The sequence below is a fragment of the Myotis daubentonii genome, chromosome 1 (genome assembly GCF_963259705.1).
Source record: "Myotis daubentonii chromosome 1, mMyoDau2.1, whole genome shotgun sequence".
NCBI classification, from domain to species: Eukaryota; Metazoa; Chordata; class Mammalia; order Chiroptera; family Vespertilionidae; genus Myotis; species Myotis daubentonii.
The window spans coordinates 90,340,792-90,347,390 of record NC_081840.1 but is presented as its reverse complement, the minus strand read 5'-3'; positions in this window follow the sequence as shown (position 1 = coordinate 90,347,390).

Here is a 6,599-nt window from a genome sequence, read left to right as displayed (position 1 = left end):
TGGGAGAGGAAATGGGTATCATTTGTTCCCAATTAATCAGAGGTTCACACCTTCAGTTGAGAAGCTTTCTTAAGGCCCTTTTATTTTTATCAGAGACGTACAGAAGCAGATAAAGCATTGTCCCAGGATTCACCCCCAAAGCATTAAAAGGGCGTGTTAGCTCAGCAAAGGAATATTTTGTTTGTGCAAAACAGATGCCAATTATGGTTTCATGAACTCATTTTCTTAAGAGAACATCTTGAATTGCACCTAAGTTATGCAGGTATGATGACCAACCAATTCTGTAACACCCCCCCCCCGCCACCCCCCCCTCAACAAAAGTCAGGGCTAATGAAAGGGAAAAGAAAAGAATCAAGCCGCTCCCACTTTTTCTACTAAATAGATATGTCTGAGGAGAAACATGAAAGAAACCAACAAGAAATGATTTTCGTAATTATTTTTAAATTCAATTTAAGCCCCCTGGATTTCTGAATTATTCACAAATATACAGTATTTCCATACCTTAACCTGGAATAATACCCCAAAGTATATAGTCCAATTATCACTCGAACTTGACATCAAAAAATCAATAAGCATAACCTTGGGTGAGGATTTTTTAAGAATTCAAATTAGTCAATCAAGAAAAAAAAAAATTCCTGTCTTCTCTTTCCATAATTTCCTTCCTTCTTAATCATACTTCAACAAAGCTATTTAAGATATAAGCTGAGGGAAAAAAATCTATGTCTGTAGAGCCCACACACTCCTTTAACTAGGGTAGCCTTGGAGGGTTTTAGATCTTGGTCCAGGAAACTGCAACCACGTGACGCATAGCTTACCCGTGTTGGGTCCTCTGGCATATTGCCAAATAGAGAAGCTGATGGTCCCTTTGAAAAAATAGCAAACGTAAGTACAGATAGGATTGGGTTTGTACCTGGCCATCTGGCTTACACTATTTATCTCATCTTTATTCCCTATGCAGATCAGCTTAAGAAGACAGAACCTTAAACAGCATTTTTTAAAAGATGCCTCTGGATTTTACTTTCTTCGCTGCCTCTGAAGAGGCTCCACAGAATGCCCAGAAAGAAGGCGCCACTCCCCAGCTATCCCTTTGTTTACAATTTCTTCTCTCCTCCCTGATGCCCCCATCCCTGCTCCCCCTCCTCCGGCTGCTCAAACTTTGCTTTTGAGGCATCCTTGACTTCAGAGAAGTTAGACCGTGTCACAGATGTCTCCTCTTTCTCTAAGGCAGGCTAATAAAGGTAATAGGCCCGTGTGAGAGAGGAAGCCAAAGAAAGAGAGGGAGTCCTTCAGATACTTAAGAAATTATTGACAAGGCTCACTAGACAAATGAAAAAATGGAAAGTAGCTGAGGTCAGTCTACGAGATCCTTTATGCAATCAGGAAAGGATGCTATGGGGTTTGTTGTTATTGTTACTATTTGGTAATATGAACTCAGTTTTTCAATTATCCTTAGGCCACTTACCAAAGACTATAAATACAATTTTCAGAGACTGTAATTAAGACTACACTCAGGAAAAGTCGTTAGCATTTTGCTGAGTGTAGTCTTAATTATCTGAAACATTTAAAGTCTTCAATTAGTAGATTTAATTAATAGACAGAAATAAAACAATGAATGAATATTAGTTAGTGAGGAAAAGTCAGTATCAATCATTTCCTAAGTTAGAATGACAAGCATTTAAATGCTGCTGTGGGATAAATCAGAAAGAATTTAGCAGAAATCCTTTTTTGTCACCAACCTACATTTTTTCACTGGAGATAGACAAAGGACAAAATTACTTTCCCAATCTCCCTAACTTCAGCAAAGAACTCTTTACAAGCTTCTTTTGATGTTGCTTTCAGACTCTTAAAGCCTGACCTATTCTATGCATGTACTGGATACCACACACAGAGACTTCAGCATGGAAAACTATTAACCCTTCTCAGAGCAAAATCTGCCTCCTGTAGGCTGAAACTCAAGCTGTTTTTATTGGATCTTAACTCAAAAAAATTCACTCAAACCTACCACCTCCTTTCCAAAGAATGATTGCATGGGGAGTTTGCCACATAGAAACATTCCAAAAAGGAATTAGCCATCATATTGACTCTAATTTTTCTTCTATGGCTACAGTGGTAGCAAGATGTTGGTGATACAGGTTACAGCTGCATTAGCATCCTATATAATAAAACCCTAATATGCAAATCGACCTAACGGTGGAATGACTGGTAGCTATGATGCACACTGACTACCAGGAAGCAGGCACTCAACGCAGGAGCTGCCCCCTGCTGGTCAGTGTGCTCCCACAGGGGGAGCACCTCTCAGCCAGAAGCAGGGCTCACAGCTGGCAAGCACAGCGGCTGGCTGTGGCAGGAGCCTCTCCTGCCTCCCCGGCAGTGCTAAGGAGCAGTGAACAGGTGGGCGGTAAGGAGCGAGGGTCACGGACTGCACCGGGCCTTTAGTCCTTCACATAAAAAAACCAATTCATAAGACAAAGGAATTCTATATCCATCCCAAAGTCCAAAAATAACATATGTCATGCCCTAGCTATTTTGGTTCAGTGGATAGAGTATTGGCCCCAAGGACTGAAGGGTCGTGGTTTTGTTTCTGGTCAAGGGCACATACCTTGGTTGCAGGCTCAATCCCCGGCCCTGGTTGGGGCACTTGCAGGAGACAACCAATCAATGTCCCACATCAGTGTTTCTCTCTCTGTCTCTCCCCCTCCCTTCTACTCTCTCTAAAAATCAATGGAAAAATATCCTCAGTTGAGGATTAACCAAAATAAATAAATAAATAAGTCACATTTGAGGCACCACATACTGAACTATCTCATAGGTTGTTAATGTTATTGCTATTACAAGCAAGTGTTCTTTATATGGAGAAAAATTGTATTATATTTTTTTACCTTTCTACTTTGTGACCCTAGAGCAGAATTAACTTGGCATAATGTTGACTCTACTCCTAAAAGGCAATGCCTTGAAGAAAAATCTTGTTCCAAGAATCCCACACTCAGCTGCTAGATTAAGAGAATTAGCATAGAAAGATGCAAAGAATGTATTTTAGTTTAATACAGCTAATTCCAGATACACACATGGGTGGATCTATGTCACAGAGTAGTGACAGTCCATAGAAGATCTACCTCTTTATGGAACAACCTTTTTTCCCTCCTGCTTATTCCAAACAAGCATCCAGCTTTGTTTTCAAATGACATTCCCATTGTAGAATCACATTTTTGTAAGATATACACAAAGTGTGATTTTTAAAAGTAATTGTTAGATGAAGCAATTTATTATATACAGATTATGCAGATTTTCATTGTCTTTTTTTTTTCTTTAAGAAAATTCAATTACGCCAAGATCCCTAGCGGCATGTGTGTTTGTCTATACCTCCAGAGTTTGCCATCAGCTGCAGATGCCATCTTCCTGGATTGCCTTTGAAGTTCTCATGTTTAGTACTTCAAAGAGGTACCAAGACACAGGAGGGATGAAGAGAGCGGGCCTATTCCCCAATTCAGGAACTGTTAGACATATTTTATGAACCTAAATGGCTTTCTGTTTCATCATTTAAATCTTCTTCACCAAGGGATTAAAGCTAGCTAGGCCCCGCTGGTGTTGTTCAGTGGTTGAGTGTCAACTTATGAACGATGGTCATGGTTGGATTCCAGGTCAGGGCACAGGCCGGGGTTGTGCGCTCAATCCCCAGTAGGGGGCATGCAGGAGGCAGCCAATCAATGATTCTCATCATTGATGTTTCTATCTCTCCCTCCCTCTCTCTTCCTCTCTGAAATCAATAAAAAACACATATTTTTAAAAAAATTAGCTAGGACACAGTAGATTGTATTAATTATTTAGTCTATTAATTAAAGACTCTGTACATAAAATAATTAGCAATGAAGTCTCTATGTCAACTGGTTAGTCTATACTTTTCTTATTGATGTTGCAAAATAAATAGCAAGGCCTTTAAAAAAGTTATTTCAAATATACTATCACCTTCCCTTCTTGTAACATTCTTAAAAAGAGTTTTTACCATCATCAAATGACCCTCTGTTCTCTTGAATCCCATTGACAAGGGTTGCAAGTTCCTGGGTTAAATGTATGCAATAAATCAACATTTCTAAATAAGATTTATATATTTAAAGAATCAATAGCTGTGACTTCACTACTCAGGATAAATTTCTATATAAAAAGACCTGATAAAATTTTCAATCTTTTAATAGCTTAAAAAATAAGCAGTGACTGGTACCCAAGCCAAAAAGAAAGCCAGCAACAGGTCTAATGAAAATGGTGCAGAGAGCCCATCAGACATGAAGTAAATACTTTGCTTCTGTTTTCTACTCTCTTTTTGTTTGGTTACCAGGGCAACCTGTTTTTGTGGGAGTCACTGGAATGTATAATAATTAGCTGCAATTAGATGCTTATATCCTATTGGCCAGTGTGATAGAGAGTAGTAATACTAAAAAGAAACAAAAGAGAAGAAGTGCACTGGTAAATGTGAACAAAGCTGCCATGCACTTTGAGACCCAAAGAAAAATTCTGTAAGCCTAATTATCTTTCACAGCTATTTTTAAATTTGCTCTTAAAAAAAAATGTCCATATCCTCTAGCCTGTGACTTCTCACCTTGTTGACCTTCCAAACTACTCCTTAGCTCTAACACATGTATTACACTTGATTTTACTTTTGTCACTCTCTAATTGTTTTATATATATGTCTTATTCCTTTATGAGATTGTAAAATTCCTTCAGGACTTTTGAGGCAGTGTGGTAAAATGCAGAAAACTATGCAAGTGGAATTAGATGTGATGGATTGTGATCTAGCTCTGAAAGTAATTAGTTGTACAGCATTTAGCCAAATCTCTTTAACCTCACTGAGCCTCCGTTCCCATGTTATCAGATTCATGCCCTTAAAAGGTGTTATAATTAGTGTTATTTATATATATGATAGAGTCTTACTATTTATTTCCTGAATTAAGTTTAACTGATTCAATACATGAAAATTCCGTCTTAGAAAGCCCTAAATATATAGAAAATTAAGATAACGGCTTCTGGTCCAAATCTCAAAAGACACTATCACTTTGTCATAGACTCTCAGGACTCTAAATTTAAATCCATGGTTGGGCAGGGTGAAGGTGGCCTACTTCTGAGATGAAAAAAGGAAGCAAGTTAGATGGCTGTAGTCACACTCACAAAGAAAAATAACAGCATCAGTACATGCTCAAAGACTTGCCTAGCCGGACTCGTGAGAGGCAAAGTAGCATTACTGTTGTTTCCCCCCCAGATCCAGGAACTGTGAATTACGGAGAAACTGTACACTTCAAATAGGCTCAACACTTCTTTCAAATACGTTTTTATTGATTTCAGAGAGGAGAAAGAATATCAATGTTGAAAGAGAATCATCAATCGGCTGCCTCCTCTACGCCCCCTACTGGAAATCCAGCCCGTAACCCCGGCGTGTGCCCCAACTGGGAATCGAACTGTGAGCTCCTGGTTCATAGTCGATGCTCAACCACTGAGCCACAGTGGCCAGGCATTAGGCTCACCACTTTTTAAAACAATAATATATATTAAAGTTTAGACCAATCACTAGACATATCAAATGATTTCAAATCTGATTGTTTATAATCCAAAGATTTTCTAAATTCTTTTCCACTCACCTTGATGACTCCAGATGCTTTAAGCCCTTACTCAGCCAGCTCAAGCAACTCAAGGAGGTTATTTATTCAGGCTTTATTTTAATACCTCCAGTGGCAAGAGACACACCATACCCCAAAGCCATTCATCCTGTATTCAAGCAACTCTAATTGTTAGATAATTCTTCCTTATGTTAAAACCAACTCCCTCTTTCCTATTATTCTATACTTTGGGCCCAGGCTAGAATTGCTCTCATGACATTGTTTAGAATTATTTTCCTCTGAGTACACATCAATTTTCCAAGTCCTTCTTCAAAAGGTACCCAGAGCTAAACACAACCTTTGCTGGATGACCAATACTGTGTACAGTAGGACTACCATCTCCATCATTAATTCAACAAGCATGATTATGCACCTGTTTGGGGCTATATGCTGGTGATACTAAGATAAATTAGACAACATCTTTGATTTCAGGGATACCATGATCTACAGGAGGAGCCAAGAATATTAGCAAATACATTCAACAAAAGAGCTGAGGGCTAAGGTTGAGAGCATGTATGTTTTCAATGCTCCCTGGGAATGGGAAAGAGCCAGGAAAAGTCTCATAGAGGAGCTGTTACCAAGCAATCAAAAAAAAAAAAGAGCATTCTGGGAAGAAGCAATAGTAAATCTCTGACACATGACTCAACAACTCAACATGATAAATTCACGGAACTTCAAAAAGCTCTCAATAACTGAAATGTCCAGTATGAGGCGTGACAAGGCAGGAGCTTAGGTTAAAGAAGCAGGCAAGGGCTGTGGTGGAGGATGTGCACGCCATACTTGTGGACTAGTGGTCTCCAAACTGGAATGCACATACTACAGGAGATGCATAAGATAATCCACTGGGGAAATATGAGAACTTCTATTTTGTTTTATCTTTACCCTAATAATTATGCACATATTAAACTTTACTAATATTTCATTTAGAGTGACACTGGCACCCTCAATGGGTTTGAA